Source organism: Tauraco erythrolophus, chromosome 1, assembly GCF_009769465.1.
Source record: "Tauraco erythrolophus isolate bTauEry1 chromosome 1, bTauEry1.pri, whole genome shotgun sequence".
Classification (NCBI taxonomy): domain Eukaryota; kingdom Metazoa; phylum Chordata; class Aves; order Musophagiformes; family Musophagidae; genus Tauraco; species Tauraco erythrolophus.
The window spans coordinates 89,472,768-89,499,738 of record NC_141465.1 but is presented as its reverse complement, the minus strand read 5'-3'; the positions used below and the strand labels follow the sequence as shown (position 1 = coordinate 89,499,738).

The 26,971-nt window shown below is 39.0% G+C and overlaps 1 protein-coding gene across 1 annotated transcript in view; it reads right to left on the bottom strand.

The window, feature by feature from the left end:
• TBC1D4 (TBC1 domain family member 4) overlaps positions 1-26,971 on the bottom strand; it is a 111,969-nt gene that overhangs the window by 84,004 nt on the left and 994 nt on the right.

Here is a 26,971-nt window from a genome sequence, read left to right as displayed (position 1 = left end):
GAAACTTCAGATTTGGACACACAATTAATGATACCGTGATTGCTTAAAATGCTTGTTTCTCATTTGATTATCTTCAAATTTGCTTCTCCTGCATTTAGGCAGGAGAAGTGGTGTTTGATTGCTTCATCATATCTAGAAGTACCTGACTGCAAAACATTTTGCACTGTAGGCCCTTGCCCTACAATTATTTCTGCTTGTTCTAGATATTGTTTTACTGAGCCTTTATAATCCCATGCCTAATCATGAGATGTCTTGTTTTGACCAGTGTCTTTAAAAGCTATCCCGAATATGCTCCGGACTTTTAATGATCAACTATGACCATTCAGCTCACAGACATCTACTTGGAAAGGATCTTGCAGCTTTTCAGACACTGCATCAACTATGTGTAGGATCTGCATACCACAGCTGTTCCATATTTACATTAGTAGGTGTCTGTACTGCCAGACTGTATACCTCAAATCTCAGCTGATTTTCCTTAAAATGAGGAAGGGAGGAAGGAAATAAAAAAAAAACACTCGGATAATCCAAATAAAGCCTGTGTAAAAATGCCAGAGAGAGTTTACTTTCTGGTATCTCAATGACAATCTGTTTTAATCCAAGTTTGGTTTTTTTTTGGTTCCATTGATAGTTCTGCTAATTCAGCCTCAAATTTAAAAAACAAGCTGTACTGGGGTTTTTTTGGGGGGTGTACTTTTTTGTCAACCAAAATCTAAAAATAAACTTCTGCCTTCAATTGCACTGTGTTTTCCTATAGCTCTAAATTTTGTTGAGTTTCATTAGGGTAACTGAGGGCAGAGCCTGTAAGCTGAATGCAGCTAACCTTGCCGAACTGGGAGGCACAACAGGTCCACAGGCCACCTGCTCTGCACTGAGAACTCAATTAGAAACAAATGAACACACCTGGTTAATGGCAAAACATACAAGGGCTTTGATTGTGCATGAGGAACACGGTGGCTGATGAAGGTGTTAATTTTCTCAGTCGCTGCCTTCTAAGGAAAAACCTATGCCAAAGTTTCCATTATCTAATGAAAATGCTAATTCGCCTTTTCAAATATTCAGCAACTGTGAGCTGAAGCCCTTAGTTAATTTAAATTACACTGATTATTTTTGTTCTGCACCTGCTATTCTAGAACTATCTGATATAAGCTTTTCAACTTATGGTGAGATAAAGCACTGCTGTAGTTACAACACAAAGAAAAGACTACAGACCTGTTAAGATGACATTCCATCAAAAACATAAGCTTGGATGGAAGGTGCTTAACTATTTAATTTAATTTAATTTAAAAATTATGTATAGGGTTGTTTAGCCTGGAGAAGGCTCCAGGGACATCTTACAGCAGCCTTCCACCACTTAAAGGGGGCCTATAGGAAAGATGGGGAGGGACTCTTTATCAGGGAGTATAGCGATCGCATGAGGGGTGATGGCTTTAAACTGAAAAAGGGCAGATTTGGATTAGATCTAACGAAGACATTCTGTACTGTGAGGGTGGTGAGGCACTGGAACAGGTTGCCCAGAGAAGTTGTGGATGCTCCATCATTAGAAATGTTTAATCCCAGGTTGGATGGGGCTTTTGAGCAACCTATCTAGAGGAAGGTGTCCCTGCTCATGGCAGGGGGGTTGGAACTAGATGATCTTTAAGGTCTCTTTCAACTCAAACCATTCTATGATTCTATGATATCCTACAGACATACAAGAATATCTGAAATAATGTGGTAAAGTATAGCAAACTATAAACGACCCTAAAAGCTTATGGCTAAAGCTAGGGAATGTCAGCATCTCTTTTAAATAGAGGTCTGGATTTCTCTTAGTCTATAGGTTTCTTGCAGAGAGCCACAGTGAAATCAGTCACTGGATATCCAAACTTAGATGTGAACAGCCCTTGAACTGTTCTCCCTTCATTAGCTGTTCCCAAGTCGTTTCTGGCAGTTCGTGGTGCCATTCGCCTCACTCTTCTGCAGCACGTACTTCTCCCGACAGTTCAGCCTCCCGCTAAGAAACATCAAGTTTATTTCAAAATAAAAGCTTTATAACAGACAGCATAAACACTTTCAATTTTCTCCCCTTCTCAAAGAAAAGTTTTCTTGCCTTTTTTTTTAACGGTAACTAGCAAAACGCATGCTTTTTAGTTTGCTGTTATTCACTTACGGCTACTGAACTGCAGTACAAAAAAAATAGCTATCCAAGATGAGAGTTGCTCTTTCAGCATTTCCTAATCTAGTAGGAGAAAAGCTTTCCAGATCACAGAAACTAAGAACACAGTGGCAAGCATAGGAGGTGGAGAACCATTCAAGTAGTCTTAATTTGAAATTCATAAAACATGTAATAATCTGCTAATCCAGATTCTTCAGCAAATATGCACATCTGCTAATTTTTTTTCCAATCATATTGCTCTAAAGCTTACTGTCAAAATTAATCCTTCTTGTCAACTATGGCGTAATTTATCCGATATGCTAATTTTTCCAGGAAAGAACAGCGCAATGATATTGCTTAAAAGCATCATATGTCATCTTGTAGCTGTATTCCAACTGGAACTTAAATTGCAACATAATTAAATATAGAAGCAGATGAAGTATAAATAACTTCAGCTGAATGACTATAGTAGAAACATCTTCACCATTTAACTCCATTTCACAGGATTTTGGTTTTAAAAATTTCAAGCCACTCTCCAATGTCATTAGGTGATATGGCGTCTTCAGTCAGTTTGGGAACTTTTCTGACAGCCCTTGAACAAGTAAAATGAAAAGTTAAGCAACTGAGAGTGATACTTGAAGAAATATACCCAAAATAGCTAGCTAAAGCTTCTGCCGAGATGCAAATGTCTTATCTATGCCATTAATATCACTGTTAAAGCAGGTTTAATTTCTGAAAACCTTAAAAATCTTAAATAACTGACATCCTTCCCCTTCAATCAGAATATTATAGCTTAAACTACACACAAACTGAAACACCCCAGTCAGCAGCCAGCTGACTGCTAGAAACATTAGGAAATTCAAACCAGGAGAGCCTTGCAGACTGCCTTTGCCCTGCAGAAGAGGCTGAAGGGAGGCGAGACCAACGATGCTACATTTGACCCTTCTTTTTCCCTTCCCCAGGCGAAGACGTAGTGCCTCTCCAAAGGCATTTTCCTCATAAAACCCTTACCAATATTTCAAACTCCTCCAAAGGAGAAGCTGTATATGGTCTGTGACAAGAAAATATTTAAATATAGGTAGGGGTAGTGAGGAACCTAACGCACGCGTGCCATGGTTTTCTTCTTCTGCTTGTACTGGACAGGGACAAGGTCCCCAGGGCCACTGCTTCCAAGTACCTACTACATCCGTTTGCTTCTGCAAACTAATTTTTCTTGTGTCCTTTTACATCTAAACAGTGAGGGAAAAGGTGGCCCTGCAAGTGCCCAGATTGTTTGTCCAGAGGGATGAAAACAATGATGAAAGCAATCAAAACTTTGTGGCATTTAAGGGAGGCTGCACATGAGAGAAAGTAAGTCCAACTGTTCTGGGCCAACACTAAAGCCTCTCTCTTGTATGCTGAGAAGCAGGGTTGCATTTAATGTCTTCCAAGAAACCTCGGGAGTACAAATGACTATTCCACTTCTGAGAGTTAGAAGCTTATTTTGACTACGAGAGAACTGGTAATAGTTACGATAAAGCCAAGATGCTGAGAGCTTGAGCAAACTCCAGAAACAAGCTTACCCATCTCTTCTGTACTGTCAGAGGCTCGACGTAGCCAAAGAAAGGTTCGGCAGGCTCAAGACGTTTTGCACCATGCTTTCCCTGATTATACGTGACCTTTTTCTTTTGATTACAAACTATATGGAATCTCAGAACTGTGACACTTGCAAAAACACTTGGAAATTTTATTATCATGCTTTCAAGTTGTGTTTAGAGAAAATCCTTCCGAATGCATTACTGGCATTCTTACCTCCTCGTTTCCTTACTGGTTTATGTGCTTTTAATACATTTTACGTCAAGTGTAAACTTCAATTAGGAACCCAAATTAGCTGGAACTGCAGAACGCGAAGTAATGTTCCAAAAAACAAACAATGACTCTATTTCTCAGCCTATACACATGCTACAGATGTCAAAGAACATTTATTGCAGTCAGTGCTTCCTTAGATTTTGGGTTCTTTTCTTCTTAATAATTGAGTGTCTCAATTCACCCCTAGGAATATACTGCATTTTTTTTTCTTAGTCAAATTTTTCCCTATTTCATCTTTTTGAATTTTTAAAAAAATGTTCTTGAAATTTTCAGTCAAAGCAGCAATGTCATCTTTTTTGACTTGATCCTGGTAAAACAAATTATTCTATATATGTAATGTTATGTGTTTGTTGTTTTTTTTTATTCTAGACATTTAGTACTGCAGTTACTACCATAGTGAGTTACCTGTGTCTGTACTCAAGCTTATTATCTAAACCTCGATTTAGATTAAAATAAATATTTAACCTAAAATATGGTATGCTACATGCACTAAAAAAACCCGCACAAGTGTACAGCTCATACTCTAAAGCATTGACTTCAAAACTAAAAGCATCAGTAACAGTATTTTTTAACAAGTAGATCTGAGGAAAATTTATGCTTCCTTTAATAAATATTTACAAGTTCAATTAATTTAGTATTTTTGAGATTAATCAATATTTTCATCAGCCTAAATAATTACCTGTGCTTATAACTAAAAGTGCAACAATGGAAAAGTGAAGGAACAGGTTTACTTGTTTTATTTAATAAAGAAGATGAAAAATCAAAGAAAAAAGGTCAGTTACTGTAAACAACACAATTCTTCAAAAAAAATTATATTGTTGACTGACTACTTCATGGACCAATGTCTGGCTAAAAAATCCCACACTTGAGATCTAACTTGGGAACTCTTAAATATAGAAGTGATTTTAAAGTAAAAATCATTCTCCACTTAATTGGCACAGGATGTTTATTCCTGATTAACTTTCTACATAGATGTTAATCTTTAATACATTAGAAATAGCTCTTGCTTAACACAGTACTTGTCCATGCTGCCTGGAGGTTATATTCCACAAAAGTATTTTGGTGTTCCCAGTAGAGGCTTAAAGTACTGTACTCAGATTAGGAACCCTAAACCAGGCAGAGCTACACAGTCAACCTTGAACCACTGTAAAATGAGAATATATGTTAATTTCTGTTTTAAATCGATTGTAACACATGAGTGATGGCCTAACAAAATGCATGTCAGGAATTCTCATATTGTGACTCATTGCTCAGAGGACAGGACCGGTGCTGGTCGAAACAGCTCCAGCTCACCAACAGATCTGGGATGCAGCTTGGATCTTTTTCACACTGGGAATCTGGGAGCAGTTGGTTGCCAAACATCTGCTTTCAAAAACAGACAGAAAGCAGAAGAAAAACATCTTCTGATAAGAAAGCAACTTCCATTTCTGAGGAAAAGGGATTTATTTTGGTACGCCCAGTTGCCAAAGACAGATTCTGACCCATTTCCGTAGCATGCAACAAACAGCTCTGGTCTGGTGCTGTTAACTGTGCGAGGTGGATTTGCTCCATGACACCCTTTGAACAATGAGGTAGACTTGGTCTTCGGACTGAGGTGTCTTCTGGGGTGCAGCATAGTTCTTCTCCTGCTCTGGGGAGAGCAGGAGAATGAGCATAATGAGACTCATGTCTCATTATGTCTAATGAAAAAAAAAAAGGATGTAGGAAGTGGTGTGAACTCAGTCCTTGTGCCATGGACAGAGCAAAGCAGAATCATGAGCTGAAAAACATTCCTGGTCTCCCATATTAGAAGTACCAACTAAGAACGTAGCTTATTTTCTGACATCAAGAAACAATACCTACGTATTTCTCCTTGTAAAGACAAATCTGTCACTCACCTTTGATTTGGAAACTAGAACAGCACCATTTGTGCAGCTTATTTGTGCAAAACAGAGCGATTTTGCTCAACTTACATTAAAGCTACATAAAACTTGCACTGAGCAACTAAACTAGACTGGTATTCTGCTGGGTCCATGAGGCGATCTCCCATGGAAATTTCCTTTCTGTTGCAATCCTTATTCAAACAACGTGCTGGTAAGTAACTGTTGAACACTCAGCCACTCCCATCACATAGTCTGTTCCAAAGGTTTCTAAGCCTCGTCAGCTCATTAACAGTCTCAAAAAAACCCCATAATTTTGAAGGAGTCTTAATGAATGAATGCAATGTCTCCTCTCTTCATATACCACAGTCCGGGTATGTATATATATAAAATCCAGAAATGAGACTCATGACAATTTTTGTTCCCAGTCAATGGCAAGATTCTTGCTGAAGGGGTGAGGATATGGTGCTTTGGACGCTGGTTGGATGCAGGACTGAAGCTGCTGTGTCATCTTGACATAAAGGGATGTGCTTCACTGCAAAGCTCTGACCTTCAAAAGTTAGGAAGGGTGAAGGATCGTACTCCATCGAGTTCACATTTTGGACTGTTTTTTTGTTTGTTTGTTTTTTATACAGTGCTCACTCTTTGCAGCATTATGTCAAAAGGAAGTCAGACTCCATGATGCTTCTCTCTGAGAGAGTTACATCTGCACTTATTTCTGATTTTTTTAATGTTTGCATCTCGTTAGGTTAGATTTTTTAAAATTATTTTCAAATGCGATTCAGCTGGACCTGTAAAGGCACATCATAAACTCCACTTGACAGAAAAGGTGTGTTAACAACAGCCATCAAGTAAAATTAGCTGTTTCTGTAAAGATTAATTTTAAAACAAATTGCCTATTTAAAGCATTACGTATTTTAATAAACCTCTGTCCATGTTAGGCCTATTTGCCTCAGCCCATAGCAGGCAAAGAATTTTGATCTTTGCATCTTAGCTCACACTTAAAAACAAAATGTTCATTTTAAACCTATTAAACAAGTTTGTAATACTGAATGGATATAGGACACCAAATTTTCTTCTGCCTCAAATTCAGTGATGAAAAATCATTACAATTTGTCTACTCTATGAGGAGAATGAAGAGAGATCAAGCAGCCATTACTAATATAGCTGGAAACTTTAAACTGAAACGGAAGTATGTGCAGACAGATTATCTCCATCTTTACAGGCAATCCAGGTGTTAAAAACACTGAAACCTGAGAAAATCTGAAGAAGTGATAAAAAATTGTTTCAAAACATTCAATATCTGTCTCAAAGGGATATCAGGGAATTTTACATTTAGTTTTAGACAAATCGACATCTTTTAAGAGCTGACAGACTTTTCCTCTCAAAGAGACTCATATCTGCCCTTAATATATGTAACATATTCCAAAAAATAGCTGCTGTGTATTTAGACCAATTACTAAAAGTTAGGCTATAAAAAGCTGCCCTTTATTTTTAAATTCAGTAAATGAGTAATCATTTCCCTTCTGAAACTCTATTTGATAAACAGATGTATTTATTAGGAAGTATCTTCCCAAAAATGAGCTCAGTCGCTTTCAACTATGCACAGATCAGTCTAACCATCGCGTCTTGAATTCAAACGTTGCCAAGAGCAGTTTTCACAGACGGTAATAAAACGGGTAATGCACTCTTTACTACAAAGGCATGACTGAACTCATTTAAGCCGTGAAATCACTTTCAACGCTATAGGAAGGCTTTTCTCTTTAAAACAAAATTACTTTTACTGAACTGTGTAGGGAATTCATTAACTGTAGCATTTCCAAGCATCTCTAATTTACCAGTTTTGCTCTTTTGAAATGTTATGGAAATAGATTGTGTTTTCATCGACCTTTTCCACAAAACCAGGGGAACTCACATGACACTCCTGACTAAGAATGCTTATGGCTAAGCTGTGCAATTATCTCCTAGTTCTATCATGACCTGAAAAAGCATCTCTTGAGGGCTCTCTTCTTTCCGAAGCAGGCTCAGCACTGGAGCTCATACACACCAGCTCTCCAGACTGCACACAATATACAGTCTGAGTGTCTTTACTGCCTACTCTTAAGGTACAAGGCATGACTAACAGGTCATCCTCCTGAAGTTTAGTTCTTCATAACCCTAACAGTGATGTAGCAGGAGGATGCTCTGTCCCCTGACATTTGTTCAGAAATAAGAGGCAGTGGGAAAAGGATCAGATAACAGCATTACTATCTTCTGTCCTTCCTGAAAATGATACTATGAAAAAGAAATCTCCATTTTTAGAGTCTCTCCTACCCCCGAAGACTACAGTTCCTCTCGTTGGTCCACCAATCCATCTGGAGGGAAACTATAGCGCTCCAGTGCCTATGATACATTGGAAAACACAACGTCCTTGTAATACACGAATGGAAACAATGCTTCCGAATGGGTGAATTTCAGCAGCAGTAGAACTGTGCTGCTTGCAGAAAGCTGAACGTTTGAGAAGTTGGGCACTAACACCCCCATAGCGAAGCCAGTCACCCACCAAATCCACAGCTGTTGGGTCACGAAGGTCTGATGCCCTGGTGAGTTGAAAGGAAAAAGTCCTCTCTCCACTGCGCTGAAGAATAACTTGTATTTTCAAAATAAAAAAGGCATCTCCAGATCTCAAGTATTAAAATATTGTCTTTGAAGTGAAAAAAAGGAGGGTGGTGGATTTTCTGCCCTTTCTTGTTTACACACACAGAGTAACCCTGCCATATCTCACAACAGTTGATAAGGCGTGAGCACGTGTCTTTCCCACATCTGAGAAAATCCACGTCATCTTGGCTTAGAGTAAACTGCCGCACTACTCAGAGAATCGCTGTTAGAAACCTGGGCTTCCATGAGAGGTCAAAAAGTAGATACCCATCTTCTCATCTGTTCAGCCTGTCCTTGAGATCCACCTCACCTTTAGCCTTTGTATTTCAGAATGAGCTGAAATTCTGACCCTATTTAACCTGCATCCATGGGACGGACGGAGTTCTGTGAAGGAGTCAAGCTTTCAGTTGATTTTACTGAGTAGCAGAATTTCAAATACCAGTTTATCATTCTGTAACATAGACTTGTAAGCACCGGCCAGGGAAAGATGGGGCCCTTTACTAATGAGTATTAGCACAAGTTTGATGTTAGAGACGGAAATCTTTGCCTAAAATTCAAAGTAGTAACAGGAACCAATAGGGCTTTAATTTCTCCTAATCCCTTTCAAAACGCTGTCTCTTCTATTACAACCTCAAGAACAAAAAAGGAAACATTCACTATGTTAAATCTGAATGTGTTTTTAACATACATAATAGTTCGTTTCCACACATCCATATCTGAGACTAAATTAACTCATAACACATTCAGCTTCATTACTTTTTTTCTCCCTCTCACATTTTTGGTAAAACTCTCATCACTTCTGAGCTGAAAACGTCTTAGAGAAAGAGGCATCCTCCCACCTCAGAAAATGCGTATGAAAAACTCAACACCACCTTTGACGATATAAAATAATGCCCATTCCTCTACAGAAGAGCATCACTTTGGATTGTTTTTCCCCCTAATCAACACTTTTAAAATAAAGACTGCTTATGTGTCCTGGAATGAAAGGATGCTCAAGTAAGCCAATAGTTCGTGCGACAAGGCTTTGGTTTTAGATCACAACTTTGCCAAGCTTTCTGGACAGACATCTTCAAAATAGTTCAGTTACTGAACTATTATATTATACTTTTCTTCAGGTTTTGGCTCCTACTAAAAAAATAAAAATAAATTACCATGAGCAACTCTTGGAAGGTATTTGGACACACAAACTCTTCAGTTTGGTCTTTGTGTATAATCTGAGATTCTTGTCTCCACCAAAATGTATTCAAATTATAAATCTCTGCAAAATGTTGGCTAACAGGTATTTGGTAATAAATGTACACATAAAGTGATCACATTCTCTGGATGGTAACCAGACTGAAAATACTTTAATCCAATCTTCAGCAATTTCTGCCTGCAAACACGGCTCATGGTGGATTTGCAATATGACTGAGTCCAAAAATCAGCAGCGGGAAGGAAAGGCTTAGTTCGTTGAACAAGCTAGGGAGGGAAAAGAAGGAAAGACAGGCACCAGAGAGGACTGAGAGAAAAGACGGAACTGCAGGGAGAGCTGAAAGAGTAACAAGGACTGCAGCCAAACACATGACAGAAGGAACAAGGTAAAAGCAAGAGAGACTGATTAGGACCTGTGTCAGACCAGAGATTGTCAATACAAAAAGACTAACAAAAACACAGTGATCAGAAAAAGACCTGAGCAGTTAGAGTCACACTGAGTGCAAACAATCGTGGCGGCAGTAGCCTGCAAACTGGGAAGAAGCTGCGATGGCAAAGGAACGGGATTAGGCAAAGATGAGCTGGAAGCAGAATGCAGAATTTAGTAGTCACTGTAACTCTCACTCCAGCATCCAAAATGTTTTCTCTCAGTAAATATCTGGGGAAAAAAAATAACTTTTTTTTTTTTCATTAGTACTGGAGGATGAGTCTTTTATTGCCATCAGTTATCTAATTAGCTCATAAAGGAACAGGGATTTACGGTTCATCTAATTAACTCATAAAGGAACAGGGATAGTGAGGCTCTTGACAATTTTTGTGGTTAAAGATTGGTGCTTTTTTCTCCACAAGACCCCTGGCTTGTTCACATCAAAAAAATGACACAATCTGAGAACGAACCAGAACTGCAGTGGAAGACAGTCTGCCTGCTTCATTTATAAGAATGTTTGTCATACATGGCCCAAGGAACGGAAATCAGAAAAGGAGGATAACTGTAGTTACAGAGGATAAACTGTAGCAAAGGAGATTGTCACTTTTCTTCTACCACTGCGATCTCCCGTGGTGCTAAATAAAGTGCTCAAACTTTGCTTAGAAGTCCAACCCTTTGTGCACTTCTGAGCGTTCAAGTGACTGATTTAAGGTCTTGGAGTCTTATGAGCTGGAAGGCTGTGAAGTTAAAGTGGGAACAGAAGCTGGTATGAGGTCTGAATATATCAACTATTTTGACACTTCCTAAACACCCTAAATTGATAATTCAAGTAAAAGATATTTGCTATTTCTATCCAGTTAAAAATCCCCTCCTGGGATCTGATTTTTTTTTTTTTTTTTCCAAATTAAGACATCTCTTCCCTTCTCTCAGAAATGTGAAAATGAATTTACTAATGTTTTTGTAAAACATTCACATTCTATAGTAACAAGTAGCTCAGAAAGCCCTCTGAAGCAGTTAATAAGGACATCAATGTATAATACAAAATATTTGTAACATTTGGTAAAAATAATAAGTACACAAGAAACTGTCGCCAAGTTATTTTCTACAGGCTTTTTGTACCTTCTGCCATCTACAGGGGCTCCCGCAATCAATAAAGTGACTTTGTGAAAGAGTAACACCCTCACCGTTAACGTCTATGACATACCTCTAATAAAACTGCTTTTCCCAACAGATCCCAAAGTTATCAGAAGGTCATGTTAAAACTGCAATCAACTAAAAAAAGTATTTGGAAGAAGGATTCAATAACAGGTTCTCAAATACCTGAGTTTGTGGCAAAACAAGTAACGGCCTCTTTTTAGGACATTTTGCAATTATTTAAAGTTGATACTTCATAGTAAAGTGAAGTATGCCTGCTGGAAGAGCACAGGTGACATCCTAGACACTTTGCTATTAAAGCACATTTCAAACCAGCTAACAAATAAGTACAAGAACATTGTAAAGGTCTTGGTAAAAATCAAAATTTACAAAAAGCTTTCATGTGGAAACACGACCTATCTACAGTGCTCTTCAGATTAACCCTCACGGTCAAATTTTGCGCTTGCAGCCAATTTCTGTAAAGTTCATACACATGAGCCAAGTCCCTCAAGTCAGCTGGTCTTGTCCAAGAACACCCAAAAGGCCTGTGCCTTTACGAATAAGCTTGGAAAGAATCACCATCTCTCAGTATTTAAGCATATAGATACTAGCAGAATAATGTAGTTTGGTACAGTAACTGGCATTTTTGTGCCAGCCCAGCTGTAACACTGGGCAATTGTGTCCCAAGTTCAACCAGGAACTGCGGCTCACAAGAAGGTGGCATGGCTGCAAGGTCATACAGAAAGGTTGTTTGCAAGCTAGGAAATAGCCTGAAGTAAAGTACTTTATTAGAAATTATATATAGGATCCCTGCTGCGTGTTCTCAGCAAGGGATCCAGAAGGAAAGGCTTATAGGAAAGGAACTTATTTACATAACATAGAGCGAGCTGGACATTCTAAGAGGATCAGTCCCATGAACAGGAGGTTGACATTTGTTGAAACAGGACTCATGTTGTTCAAAGAAGTTGTCAGTACCATATTTGCACATACTTTTACAAGAAACTGAAGAACCAGCTACAGAAATTCAGTTATGCTTGATCACATCCAAATTACTTTACAAAGCCTAGATGTTCCCATGTATAGTTTTTTTGGTGAGGGGTGGATGTTTCTGCTTTATACCATGGCGTTGGGGAATCCTTGGGGCGCACAGCAAAAGATGCAGTTCTCATATAGAAATGTTGGATATTCAGAATCTGAAATAGCAAAGTGAAAGTCACTAACGCTTGAGAAAAATATAATAACGGTAGAAGCTGCAGGGAAATTTTACAAAATCATCCTTCACAGAAAAGCTGGAGAAATACACAAGCATTAGAGCTGCCCAAAGACTCAAAAGAGGTATTTTCATTAATCTGGACTATTAAAAATTGCTAGTGACTCAATTCCTGTAATTATCTGATCTTTTATATTGTCCTAATAAGCATTTTGCATATAAAGTCAAAAAAAACCCCACACAATCCGTACATCCTTTTAAATTTACTCATCTCTAAAAGATTAGATCTAGTCTAATCAGATAAATTTATTTCCAACCTACAAAAAACCCACAGTGGCACAGAGAAATAATACTTTTATGAATGGAATTTCCATGCTTGAGCCATTCAAACACATTTTCTTGCTACAGCACCCTTTAAAATGTGTAATTTTTTTGATGTAGTTAGTATCTTCTCTTTCTTTAGCTGATACCATCTGTTAGTTTATACTCCATGGGCTAGAGCAAGAGGTATATACTGATGTATACTGGTATATATGCTGCTGCTACAGACTGAGACTGTGCAGGCTGACAGAAGGAAGTGACTGGATTAAACGGATGATTAAGACCTATTGTAGCACTCTTTAGCTCCCTGGTCAAAAGACATGGGCAAGGGTCTGGCTCTCTGTGGTACTTGAATCTGTGAGCATCTAGAAGTAATTTACTTCAATAAATTACTACTGTGTTTTGTTTGGTTGGGTTTTTTTTTTCATTCATGTTACTATATTCAAACTATGCAGATTTCTGTAAAGTGGAAAAAACAAATGATTAACTGTGACATTAAACCCTTCTGATCAACTACCATCCAAGATGGACAAAACATAGAGCCCAGAGGAAAATTAGCACCAAAAGGAAAAAAAGATAAGAGGTTACATGGCTAATGGGAGGTATGGCACCCAAAAAGGTAATTAGATAGTTATTTGCTCTGTAAAGTTTAGTGCTACACCTATAAGCAAACTGGCAACTAACCACGTTTAGTGTTAGAAATAAATATATTCCTTCCACTTCTTGAATCACGTTGTCAGAGTCACTGGTTAATTACCCAGGAGCCTGATTATCACGCAAGACTCTAGAGGCTTCCCTTTCCTCCCAGCTCCCACTAATCATTTCTCCAGCAGACTGCAAGCACTCCCATGAAAACATTACAATTCCCTCATGGAGAAGGGGAATTGCTTCCTCTCTTCCCGCTAACTTTAACCCATGCTGCTGTATCCTCTCAAAAATGGCACACTCAGGTTTTGTTATATATGGTTTCAAGTCTCTTGAACTTGCCAGCTTCTTTAAGACCAGTAAAAGAACCAAAGGCTTGCTAATAACTTGACCTGCTCACCCTTTTCCACAGTGCACCAGGGCAGGGGCTTGCAAGTTATTCTTGATACTCAGTTTTTAAGTCTGCTTGCTTGGAAAAAAAGCATTCGGGAGCTAGGAAACAAAGGCATTATTAAGGAAGGTAGGATCCCTCTTCATCTTAAAATTAAATTTCAAATAGTATCTTATATATGAAAATATTTAATTGAACGCCTAGCATAAGGAGTTAAACCTGTGTTAAAAAAATAATTATCAGCAACTAACTTGTCAAAACAATCTTCCAATGGAGATGACACTCAAAGGCCACAAACTGAATACAAATTTTTGAAAGGATTAATTTTACATAGTTGCATGGAAAGCATACTCTGAGGCTCACATTAAACACATTAAAATGTCATTAGATAAAGATAAGCATAGTGGCCTACAGTTGCAGCCTTGTACAACATTAAGACGTAGAGAAGTAATAGTCAGGAGACTTTCAAGGACAGATAGTAACTTTATAATTCGATACAACAACCATAACTGTATTAACATTAAAAAAAGAAAGTGTCCTCTGCTATTATTACTAGTGGATTTGCAGAGAAGAATAAATTAGAAATTAGTAATTATGTCAATGTCATGAATATGTTTGCACATTTCAAACTTCAGGCTCTAGAAAATGCTGCTGAACCAATTAAATGTTCCAAGGATTAAAGTACCCTTATCTGGAGTGTACTTTTTCACAGCAGTTCTTACTGAGCTCAAGTTTACTTTGCTCTTAACCAGGCAATCTAGCAGCTGTAGCAGCAGCCATGCAATAACAAGCATCCTTCAGCAGTAATTTGTCTCAGCATCAGCTATAAATGACTCAGCTGTTCATGTCATGCTCCAGGAGTTACTTTGCTAATATCACAGCCTTTTACCTCACAGCACAGCATCCTTTTCTTCCATAGCAGGGGTTGGGGTTGTTTTGTTAGTCATACCTTCTTTCTGAAACATAATGACTGCCTTGATCACCAAGGAAGCTAACTTTCACTTCTCATCGGCCAGATGCGGTCTTGACTTAAAAATAAACACATGCCAGGTCATGCGTTTTGAAAAAGGGTGTGAAGGTGAAAACAAACTTTAAATGCAAAGGAACTCTGAGTAAGTAAAAACACTAGAATAGCTCTATTAAAATTGAAATTATCATCATGCATGCTATTTTTAAATAAAATTTTCTGTTCAAGTTTTTATTTGACAAACAGCTGTTACCAGAACATACATTAAAAAAAACCAAACTGGCTAATGGTAAAAAAAGAAATAAAACAAAAGAGATAGGAGCTAGCCTTGGTGATATTTCTAAAATGTGAAACTTGAAACTAGCAATATGAACAGGAATAAAGTTAAAATTTTTATAATCCTGATAGCTATATCCAAAAAAGCTCAGCTCCTGGCAACATGCAATTAAAAGAATGAATGGCTTTTTTTCTTTCAAGTTTAAATTTGGGGCCAGCGGGCTTGTGGGAAGTAGTGGGCAGAAAGCGATTATCTTTTTTCCCCTATGGTCACAATCATGACTCTTCATGGTTAACAGTACTGCACGCAGTACAGACCAGTTCTGAAAAAAAAAAAAAGATTATAACCTTGGATTGGGACAACTTCAAGGAGCTAAGAAAAACAGATGAGCAAGAGATATGACATGAGAAAATAATAAGCAGTAGCCTTGTATACAAATATGGTAAAAGACTGGAAAAGCCTGCAAATTTGAAAACTAATGCATCTGTTGACAAGCAGTAAGGGATCTCACAGCCATCTGTGTTCTCTACTGTTCTGTGGGCGGCTCTGGTTTCTGTACCAGATTCCCCATTGTCCTCATGTCACGGTTCCTAACCCTGACTTCACTGTGGTCATTCACAGGCATCAACTTGATAAAACATCCCTTCAAGAAATATGCTCCCCTGGATGAATGGTCCCATTGCGTACAACTAACAAAGCCAGCAAATCTACACGCCAATAAAAATGGTGACGTTTTCTTAAGTCTCTGCAAGGCTCCAAATGACAGTAGCACCAAGTATTGAATCAGAAACCTGTCACATCCTTATCCAACTGAGCTGAAAGGTATTTTGATGTTTTAATATGAACAGTAGAAACAAGAAACTTCAAGACTATTATTTTTATGACGTAGTAATAGCAAGAGACTGCTATATTTGATGGTAAGATGATACTAAAAGCAGTATAAGAACCAAAACGTGCTACAGACCAGTAAAGCAGTACGATCTTCTAGTAGCTGGTGATCCTATAGGAAAACACCATGCAATTCGGGCAGAACGACTTGTGTGACTTGGTTCCTATTTGAGAGCAGGGCTCTCTGGACAGAGTCTGAAGTTGTTGACTAAATAGTCCCCTGAAACCAACCCCGAGCAATTCCAGGATGACAGCATGAAGCAGACCCTGCATAGTTTCATGCAGGGCTCTTGTGGGTACATAACAGCTGCCCTTCCAGGAGCAGTGATCCATTACAATTTATGTGCGCTGCTCCCTGTAAAATGGCTGGGAAGCCCACGCGGCAGCAGTACGCTCAAGTGAATTAATTGACCTCTGTAACAGGACACCATGAAGCCCACTCTTTATTCCCCCAAAAACTGGCCCAATACAGGGTTGAAGGTAAGTAGTTCCTATATGTTACATAGGTAACAGACTTACATACTTTATAACTGATGAAAAGAAGAATACCATGCAAAAATAAAGCTTGAACTTTCTATAAACAAACTCAATCAATCCTAAATCTAAACATTACACCGTACCCATTATTACTTGAAATCAGTAATCCCACTCAAAAGCATGATATAGATGCAAGGATGCTTCAAATCTTTAGGAAAAAGGCTAAAATACAGAGCAGAGTTGAGCATTTCGCCAGAGCGCTTTTATCTTATTAGGTGTTAAGTATTATGCAGGCGGCTGTGTAGGCATGCACGGGCTGGGTGCTGTGTTTCTACAAGGATGGCAACAATGCATGGGACTCCACAGAGCATTTTGAGCTTCCCATATTGCTACAGCAGGAATTTTAAAGTCGGCAAAACAAAAGTCAAAGCCAGTGGAACTCTACGAGAGTTTTTCAGGTGGTGGTATACTATGCGGATAAAATCTATTGCAGAGCGTAACAGCAGGACTAAACAGCTAAAAAGCACCAATATTACAGGCTGGGTTGGCAAACAATGAATTAGCACTGCCATGTTTCATTCTGATACTTTTCTTCAACTTCAAGCTTAGCATAATAGGAAAGCTTATGATATTCCAGTTTATAATGTGATTCTTGAAGATTTATTACTTGATAGGTAATAAAGAGAAGCATCTACCTATACATCCCTGGCATGCCTGAGGTTGACACTTCTGGAAGTAGCAGAACTCAGCTGAAATATTCACTCTGTTGTGCTGCAGAAATCAAGTATTAAGTGTCTTCTGAAAATCTGATCTTTTTATGGCGGTCACGTGAGAACTCAAGAGCACAAGCATATGAAATAGACTGTCAAATCTGAAAAATTTAGATTCAGATTAGAAACAAAATGGCACTACAGATCAGCTTCTGTTCAGCTTACTATTGATGGTATCATCAAAAAGGACTGCTGAAGTTTTAACCTATATTTCTCACTAAACACAGAAGGTTTCCTTTCAAATTCCCATACAACAACAACAACAACTAGCAAGCGTATGATATCAAGTAAAACGTATGATGTGCAGAACAACGGGTGAACATACAGAAACAAAATACTTGGTTACATAAAGAAACACCAAGCTCATTAATCTAGTGGTCTGGGGTGGCCTCCTCATTTCTCACACTCCCAACTGTGATCCTGTGTATTTTAAAGACAAACCTGCACATTGAGCAAAGAAAAAAAGACAACCTGGCATTCATACAGGTCGATTAACGTGCTCTATATGATTTTTTTAATATCGCCTTCTTCTGTGATGATTTTGCAGACAGAAGGTCACTATGGAGGAAATGTATTCATTTTTATAAACTTCACGCCATCCCACTAAACTGCAGATATTATTTTTAGTTCTCCCTAGCACTAAGCAGACAGGGAATTCGAGGCGCAGTGCCAGGATGTAAACCCACTCCTTCTGAGCTGGCTTTAATCATGTTGTCTTGCTCCTACTCTGCTCCCATGTTTAGGTCAGCAAATTTTCTCAAGGCTAAATCTGAATACATGCACACATACGCCATGGATAATTTGGGTGTGCTTCTTCCTGAATAATTCAGATAAAAGTATGATGTTCTGCTCCTACTGAAAGGTCCGCTTGATTTTCTCTTTTGGCAACGCTCACCAAAAAAAGTGCTGCTGAAGAGTAGCCAACATCTTGCCTCTATTCATAACGAAGTTGGTTTTCAAAAAAAAAAAAAAAAAGTGGATCCTCTTTACAAACTGTTTTGTACTACTCAAGCTTGCAGTCCTGTTGCACAGAAAATTAAGTGACTCTCACTGAACATGACCACAAAGTCAGGCCACAATTATCTTCTACAAAAGGAATACTTGTTTAAAAATCTTTCTCTATAAAAAATAAAAGTATTGTACACAAGCCTAAACCAAATGTTACAGGAAGAGCAGTATTTTACACAGAAAGCCCTCCTATCAGATGCTATGGTGTTTGCACATTACAGCAACATTTGAACAATTTAAATTATGGGTTTGGGGTTTTTTTTAAAGTATAGTTAGAATAGCTTGTTTGGCAATTTGTATCCCAAACTGCTTAGATTGCCACAAAAGTACCACGACACTGAGGCCAGTTTGGCATTTATTTCCATTGCCAAGTATGGCAGCAGGTTGTACACACAATCTCTTCTCTTTCTAATCTGTATATTAGCAGGAATGAATTTTTTCACGTTAAGACTACCGAAGCCATAATTTTGCAGGCTATGACAGAGCTGGGGCAGGCAGGAATCGGAGAGCTTTGCATGTGTACTGCAGTCCGCCCATGGACATCAACCTGAAGGTCATATATCAGCTTTCAATGCAGGGTTTAGCTGGAGTTTGTGTGCTGCTTTGTTTTTACCCTTCAAGCCAAGTGGTCCTAAAGAAAGCAACTGGTTCCTCTCTGGCAAAAACAGCTCTGTTAAACATGTACTACCCTAATTCTATTTTTATTTAAAAATCCTCCTGTAACTTGAGATCAAGTCATTAAGAACAATCAAGCCAAAGCAAGAAACCAACTACAAAACAGCATATAAAAATACGTTTCAGCAAGTTAGCATTACATGTCCTAGTCTTTCATTGCTCTGTTACTGAATATTTATTCTAGTTTAGAAATATTCAAGAACCCACAGACCACTGACTACTCCCAAAGTTCCTGGGACATTGCTCTTTTTTCCTCTTTTTTTTTTTTTTTTTTTTTTAAATGAACATAACAGGAAACCCATATGGGTGTCACAGAGTACATTAAATATATTTAACATCGGTGTTTTAAAAAATAAATATTTATTGATCTCACTAGGAAATACAAGATTGTTAACAGTCTGGAAGGCGGTCATTGCTATGTTCCAGAGGATAATATTCCTACTTCCCACAACATGTTTTTCTATGCATCAAGGATCTCTAAACAGCACTGTGGAGATCTACGCGTTCCTGCCAAGAGGAGTAATGAAATAAAACATAAGCCCAGTCATTTCAACAGAGCAAGCTGCTTGCTATGGTTTATCAACATGGAAAAATGGACTGCAGGACTGAAACACTTTAAATAAGAGTCAGCTGTAAGTGGAGGAGGGAAAACCACAGTACCAGGGATAGTGAAATTGGGAAAAAGCCATATTTCTATGGTATTGGTTTTATCTTATCTAAGAGCTTTTGCAAGTCTTTCACACAGGCTTTGAATGAGAATTTCTCTCATGTTTGCATTTAAAATTAATTTAATCCTTCAGAAAAGTGCTGTGTGCCCAATACTGTAGAATCCGATTTATCTTCAGTGGTACCAGAGACACAGAACACGAAAAACCTTACCATACTGCCCTTCCAAATTCCCACAAGAGATCATTTTAAAAGCCTATCTAATTCTGAAAAGATGAAACAATAAAAAAGGAAATTATGGATTCAGTGAGAAAGCAACCAGACTTGAGCGAAGATGAAGACAACTCACTATTACAAGTAACTTATGAAGTCAGGAAGTGTGGTTCATCAGATGTAATTCCTTCAAAGCACTAAGCTGAATTTCTAAATGGCATTGAGAGCCCGTTAAAAAAAATAAAAAATTTCTGTTTGCAGTGGTTTGAATGAAGTATTTTGCCTCTCTTACAAATGATCCAAACCGAAGGGAATTGTAACTCACCTAGGTAACCGCTTATTAGTTCGTGACATCTTTCAGAGGCTCTGAACAGAAAAACGAAATTTAAGACATGTTACACGAGTATTTACAATATGCCACCTACCCTGTCTGAACAGTCTTCACGCACGGTGTGACAGCCTTTGAAGTACAAGTCCCAGATTTCATTTTTTCAGTTGACTTAAGTAACTAAAACCACGTAAGAGGACAGAAAAGCCAAGTTTGAGCCCTGCAGCTGAAGCCAACACACAACATTTCACCTCGGGAGATGAAACGACACCTCGAGGCCCCGCTGCCGCCACGGTATTCCTTTTTCACTTTTTCCTTGGGGAGCAGCGAGAACCCCCACAGCACCGTCCTCTCCTGAAGAGGATCAAGTAATTAACTTCTTATCGGAAGCCCTAATTCCCTGCAGCAGGGGAGGGGAGGACTAGGCAGCCGATTTCACTGAGGAGAGGGATGGCTTTCAGCAGGCTTCCCCTCACCCCGTGGGATGCCGTGCTGTCGGTTTTGGGCGGCTGCGGGGAGGCGGCGGCAGGAGCGCCGCTCCGCGCCATGGCAGGCGCTGCGCTGGCAACGCGTGGCTGCGCTCCGAATGCAGACTGACCGGATTCTTCAAGATATATTGTTAACTTTTATAAAAATGTAAAGTTAAGGCTCTAATACGGGCTACAATGAGCCCTTTGGGGCGAACGTATGTGGTTTTGTTTGGTTTTTCCATGTCCTTTTCCCTGTAGTACTAAATATACTAGTAGAGCTAATTCCTTACAGCACAAAAATAATTATGTCTGCCCAACACCGAGAGGAAAACTGAATTACCAGAATACTTTCTACAGGACCACCAAGTATGTTTATTTTGCCCACCTCACTGATCTACCAGTTATCACCTGATTAATACACCTGGAAAGAGGAAAAAAGCAACGAAACCCATGTTCACAGATGAAAACGTCCACATCCAAAACTGATGCATGTTCTCTGGTACCCAAAACAGATCACATATGGGAGGTCACATACATCATGCATGGCATGAAAAGCCACAAGGAAATAAATTCTTTTTTTTCTTGTCTCTGAACTCCGAACAGTACTTGAAACCACAAAGGAAACAAAACCAGGTGGCAGAGGACAGCTGGTGCCATGAGGAGACGATGCCAATACTGCTGAAAATCCTGCATGACCTACAGCCTAGAAAGCAAACTCCTTGATTGGCCCCAAAATTCACTGCGGTGTTCACCACTCTATCTCAGAGAGGGTCAAGATGCTCAGAGAGTTCCAGGCAAACAGGGAAGATGGATAGAAGAGACACAAGGAAGGGTGAGCGGTGCACATCAAATGCTCCACCAAACTCCAGCAAAGAGTAGAGATTGGTAGGAGTCAGTCACACTACTATTGTGCAATGATTGTTTAGAAATTGAATCTTTTTTAGTTTTCACTGTTATAAACACTATCATCAAGCATTTTGGTCTGAGATTTTTACCATCCCTAAAAATCAGGCTTTCCCTGTTGCCAAGACACACATATGTTAGCCAAACTTTTTGGAAGTCAGTTTTCTATTTAATTATTTTTAAAAGGAACTGCCTCTACATTTGAAAAACAGGACAAAAAAAGACATAGAAACAGATAATCAGAAGAGGAGCCTTGATTTGATGTGCACAGATGCACACAAGTTCCTTTCTTCAAATAAAATAGCCTTATTATCGGGAAACTGTATTACCTACAGCCACTCTCAGTGAGCTTACATCATTTCATATATTTTTAATTCTGTACTTTATTTTGCCTTTCTGAAAATACAGTCCTCCATAACATTGCTTCTACCCCCCAAATGATATGGTGGCTTTCACAAACTGAAAAAGGAAAAATGAATGAATTCTTTCTACAAATACTGCAGATAAGAGCACTGGAAACCATTCCCTTTTTCCTCTCCTGAACATTAATCAGGGATAAAAAAGGCTACATATCACAATTTAGAAACAGTTAACAATTTGAGTGTTTTTATTATTTCTTCTGTTTGAGACATAGCAGAAAATTATTATGGACAAGATGTTCAAAACTGGAACTTAAAGATAGCCTTACAAGCCTAAAATGAGAAACACTTTCATTTTCAGATAAAGTGCTGAATTTACCATTAAGGAAAAGAAAAATGAAACTTTAAGCTCTCAACTTTCAGTTCCAACTCCCAAATCTTAGGTCAGACACTACTTAAACATTAAGAAAAAACACAAAACCCACACAACAAAAAAAGGGAGTGCAAGACTTTTAATCCGAGGCTGTACAGTCCATGTAGGCTGGATAATGAGGCCGCTCACCAAACAACTCTGCATTCATTGCAAGCCTTCAGCATCCTCGCTTTGTTTTGAGTAATTGCTTTTCAGTTTCTCACCCCACGAATGAAATTCTGACCCATGCTTAGAGAAAATTTTCTTTTGGTCTCTCCAAGACCCGTTTTCTTGATAAAACTGGGACAACCTATCCTTCTCATAGAAAACAAGAGTAATCTCTTTCCTCTGCAATCAAAGTTTGCTCAAGTCCAGCCAGCAACCAAACTGTGCATCTCTCCCATTTCCTGCAGAATCCTTCAAAACCCAGAGTCCATCTTTTTCATCATGTCTGTTACACCTGTTCAAAAAAGAGCTTACGAGATGACTCAACCTGTGCAATATTTTCATATGAATTGCAAAAATGCTGTACATACATAACTAATATGCCAAGACTTTGCTGCCATTCAGCTCATGCTCCTGTGTCACACAAAAATCAAAGCACAAAAGAAAAACAAATGTGAAGTTCACAAACTTTCTTCTTCAAACACTTCCATAAGAAGCCTTACAGAACATGACATTACTACAGTATAAAAGCCTCCTTTGAACAGCTAAAACTAAAGACTTTGTACTGGTGCCTTGTTTTTCACAATAAACTGTCTTACGGCCTTGCTTTACTGAAATACATTATCTAATGGACAATTAACACACTCTTGGAATAGACAAACCTTTTTGACTTCTGGCTCGTGCAGCGATGACAGAGCAGTGCTCTGGTTTACAAGCAGGCTGCCTCCAGCTCTTGTCTCCGGCCCTCTACCTCTCTGGTTCTTATCACAGCTTTCCTTTGCCAGCAAAATGCTCCATTATTTCTGCTTCACCTTGAGACAGCCTAGTCCTCCTGACGTGTGGTTAAGGCAGAATGACAACGCTACAGATTATACACACAAGAGCTAAACCATACTGAGGTTACAGAACGTTTTTCTTTCACAGCCATCTTGGATTAGTGTTGAAGCTCCATTAACAATGTATTTCAATCATCACTTATAAGGTTTCTAAAAGAAATACAAAATGCATTAAGTAAGTTCTTGGTTAGCTGGAGGAGACAATTATCTTCACTAATAAGAATCAATTATAGTGTAATTAGACTTAGGATGCCAGTTCAGGTTAAAAAACAAAACAAAACAGGCTTATTCATGTTTCAAGAAGAAAATGCACAGTCTAGACCAGCATAATAATTTTTTTTTTAAAAAGTGCAGAAAGAGAACAGACCATAAGCCTCCCTCCCAGAGAACCCGGAACTCAAGGCAATTGTCAAACAGCATTGATTCGTTTCATGCAATTAAAGTCTGGTTTATGGAATAAAATCACTATTTCGTGGTAAAAATGTGTTGAAGTTGAGCTTGAAAACACCAATCAAGAGGGCTTTTCTTGGTGGCTGGCAGAAGGGTATGCCTGCTATATTTATAAACTCTAACTTTTCGTTTAAAAAAAAAATAAAATAAATCTGTTCTGGGGTTATGAAGAAAATCTGCCAAATACAAAATGAGACAATGCTGTCTTCTGATGTCTACAGACAGACTCCGTGCATCCCAGATAATTCTCAAATGAGAGCAACACAAAACTAACAAGTCTCTGGCTCCTGTTCAGAAGCTACTAGCCAGCACTCAACAGACAACTACCCTCATTCACTTCAGCTGGCTGCTACTTTGAAAAGTTAGGAGAAGCAGCAAAGACTGTAACAATTCTGAGGGGCAAAAAAAATTGCAAACTTCTGTTCCCATACTCAACAGTCAGATGGCTCCAGAAGTTTTCTCTCCCCTTGTGCTCAAGGACAAAAAAAGAGAGTCCCTCCCGCTAATAAAAGCGTCTTAGCATCCACCCCTGTACTGACAGCTGAGCTTTGGGTTTGACACTGTGCCAAAGTACTACTTCAGAACAGGAGTTGACCCACTGGCTCCTATTTTTCAGCTCTGCCCACAATTTGCAGGCTTTCAAATAAAATGTAAAGATGTTTCGTAACGCCTCACTTTTTTTTTTTTAAGTCATGGCAAATAACATTAGCAGATGTTATCTTCTCATCTGATGTTATCAGAGCATATACTGAATTGGCTTTTTATTAGTCATCTGCTAAGGAAATTTGCAGGGACTGGCAGAAAGTATTGCTTTTTTTCTGCAATTAACAGCCCCTTTCATGGTCACAGTGAATGCACGTGCATCCCAGACACCGTGCAATACCGCTGGTGAACAAAGCAACAGGCTCAAAGCCAAAATTTTTCACTCTCAACTACATTGTTTTTTAAGTTACTGCGCTCACACTCATCTCTCAGAAGTCAGTCATTATCCTCTCACTTTCATAATTTACATCCACCATTAAAAATTATGGCTAGCTGTCTTCTCACTCAAAGACTACACGACATCTACTGCACTCTTCGCTCCAGAGTGACTTAGTGTGCTGCTGAACTTAATACTGCCAAGATGGATAGCTTTGCGGTCACCTCTGGCTGGCCTGAAGTCAGCATAACTTCTGGAAAGGCTATCCGACCCTTCACCTTCTTGGCCACTCTTTGCTAACTTGTGCCTCCAACCCACCTGTCTTGATGTAAACAGCATTAGAGTAGCACAGTAAAGCCAATGAGGGAAGCGGTTTGGAACTAATTCAACAAAGGTGGGGGAAAAGCAAGTTTAATGCCAGTCAGTTCCCTGGATTCTGTTTGTTGTGCGGCTGCACAAACAGTTATGCTGCCATGAGGACAAAGCCGAGAGGAAGGAACCAGGGGTCGAGGCTTGAAGAGGACAAGATCACTGCTCTTAGTAGCGGTGCCAACTTACATTGGCTGGAAGTGACTATGGCCTAAGATGGAAAATGAGGTCGTCTTAAAATAACAGCTGCAAAAAATACTTTCTAAGCTAATATGCAACACGAAGCTCACATAACCAATGTGAAACAGAAGCACGTACTTCTATCTCTAAAGCGTGCAAGAACAGTATCTATTTTGTAACAAACAATTAAGAGCTTACAACGAAGATTTTTCAGAGCTAGCAACCTGCAGCCTGATTTCATCTGCTCAGGACTAGGCTGAAGCACAGAGATCAACAGCCAGAGACCTGCACAGACTTAGCCAACCAAGCCTCAATGATCAGTAACAAAACTTAGGAAAAAAAAATCCACCTTATTTTCCTTTTGATACCTTAAAAAAACCTGCCTGTTAGCAGATACTTGTGAATCACATCGCTGGCGGTGCATCTGCTACCCTCATTGTAGTTCTTTGTCTGGAAATCACATGCTGAGTAACCCTCATGAGAGGGACTTATTCTTTATCAATGACTACAAGGCTATAACAAAAAAAATAAATCTTGCCAGATAAAATTCAGACTATATTGCCAGAACAGGATAGGAGTTTATAAAAGGGAACTTGTTCGTAGTAATAACTTCCTTCAATAGGAAGGATTTATCTATAGTATCAATTTGATTTAATTCTATATCCACAAGGACATTTTCCTCCACAAGGAAAGAAGGTAAGATACATGGATAAAAAGTTTAGTCAGAAACAACCTCCTAAATGTAAATGTAGTACTTTGCATGTTCACAAGAGTAATAGGGGTCCACTATCTTACAGAATGAGGTTGTCTTACAAAGTCATGGTACCAGAGCAGACCTACCCCAGAAATAAATCTGATTCAGCATCATCTGCCAACAGCAGGAACCTTGATTCCCTTCAGTCCACATGATCAGACTCCTAAAAGGACATTTTGGCTCCTCCCTTGCCAGATACGATCCCCTTCATTTCATGCTTTTTCTGCGTGCTCTCTCCTGGCAGAGGATAACAGTGACAGCAGTTGCCAACAAGTTAAGCGTAGTCACCTCCACTTGGGATACCACCTGTCCTATCTTTGATGATGACTCAAGCCACAGCTATATACGCAATCTAGATCTCTCCCATGTTACAATCTCTAGCAGTATGTTGGCTCAAATAAAAATCAATACACTGAGAACCTTTCAGTCATTTTCTTAATACTTCCCACCTTCTTGACCTAAAAAAAACCAAAAAGCAACAACAACCAAACAACCCACACCTCAAAAGAAACCCAAGCAACTATTCAGTAGATCTAGTAAGTCAGCTAAGTGGTTTCAGCAAAATCCAGCATATCTAATTGTACACGTTTTTCCTCCATACACGTCTGTGAAAACTGAGGGGAAAAGTGTCTTAACTTACTCAACCAAAGCATTGTTATTGAAAGGCCTTTTCCTTGCTGTCATCATGCTAAATCAACAATCAAACCTGCTCGTGAAACCACCATCGCTCACACACTCTAAACAGGGAGGAGAAAGAACTCTGCTGCACATTTGATGCGCTAGCCAAAGCCTGTTAGAGAGTCAGGAAAATACGGTCTTACTGTTAGGTCTTTTTTTCCAGTTGGCACTTTATCAACAATGTCTCCACCCAAACCTAGGGTTGTTTGTAGCACTCCTGAGTGTGCCTGAGCCCGGCCAGGTGTCCTTAGAGTGACCCATGAGCAACACCGGGGGTCTGTGTGAAAGCACAACCCTCGCTGCTCCATTTCTTTCGAACCCTTACCCCACCGCAAGGGCGGTTTAACACAAATTCTGCATTTTGCTCCCAAATTGTCCGCGTGCCATTGAGCTGTTGCAGGATGCGAGGATGG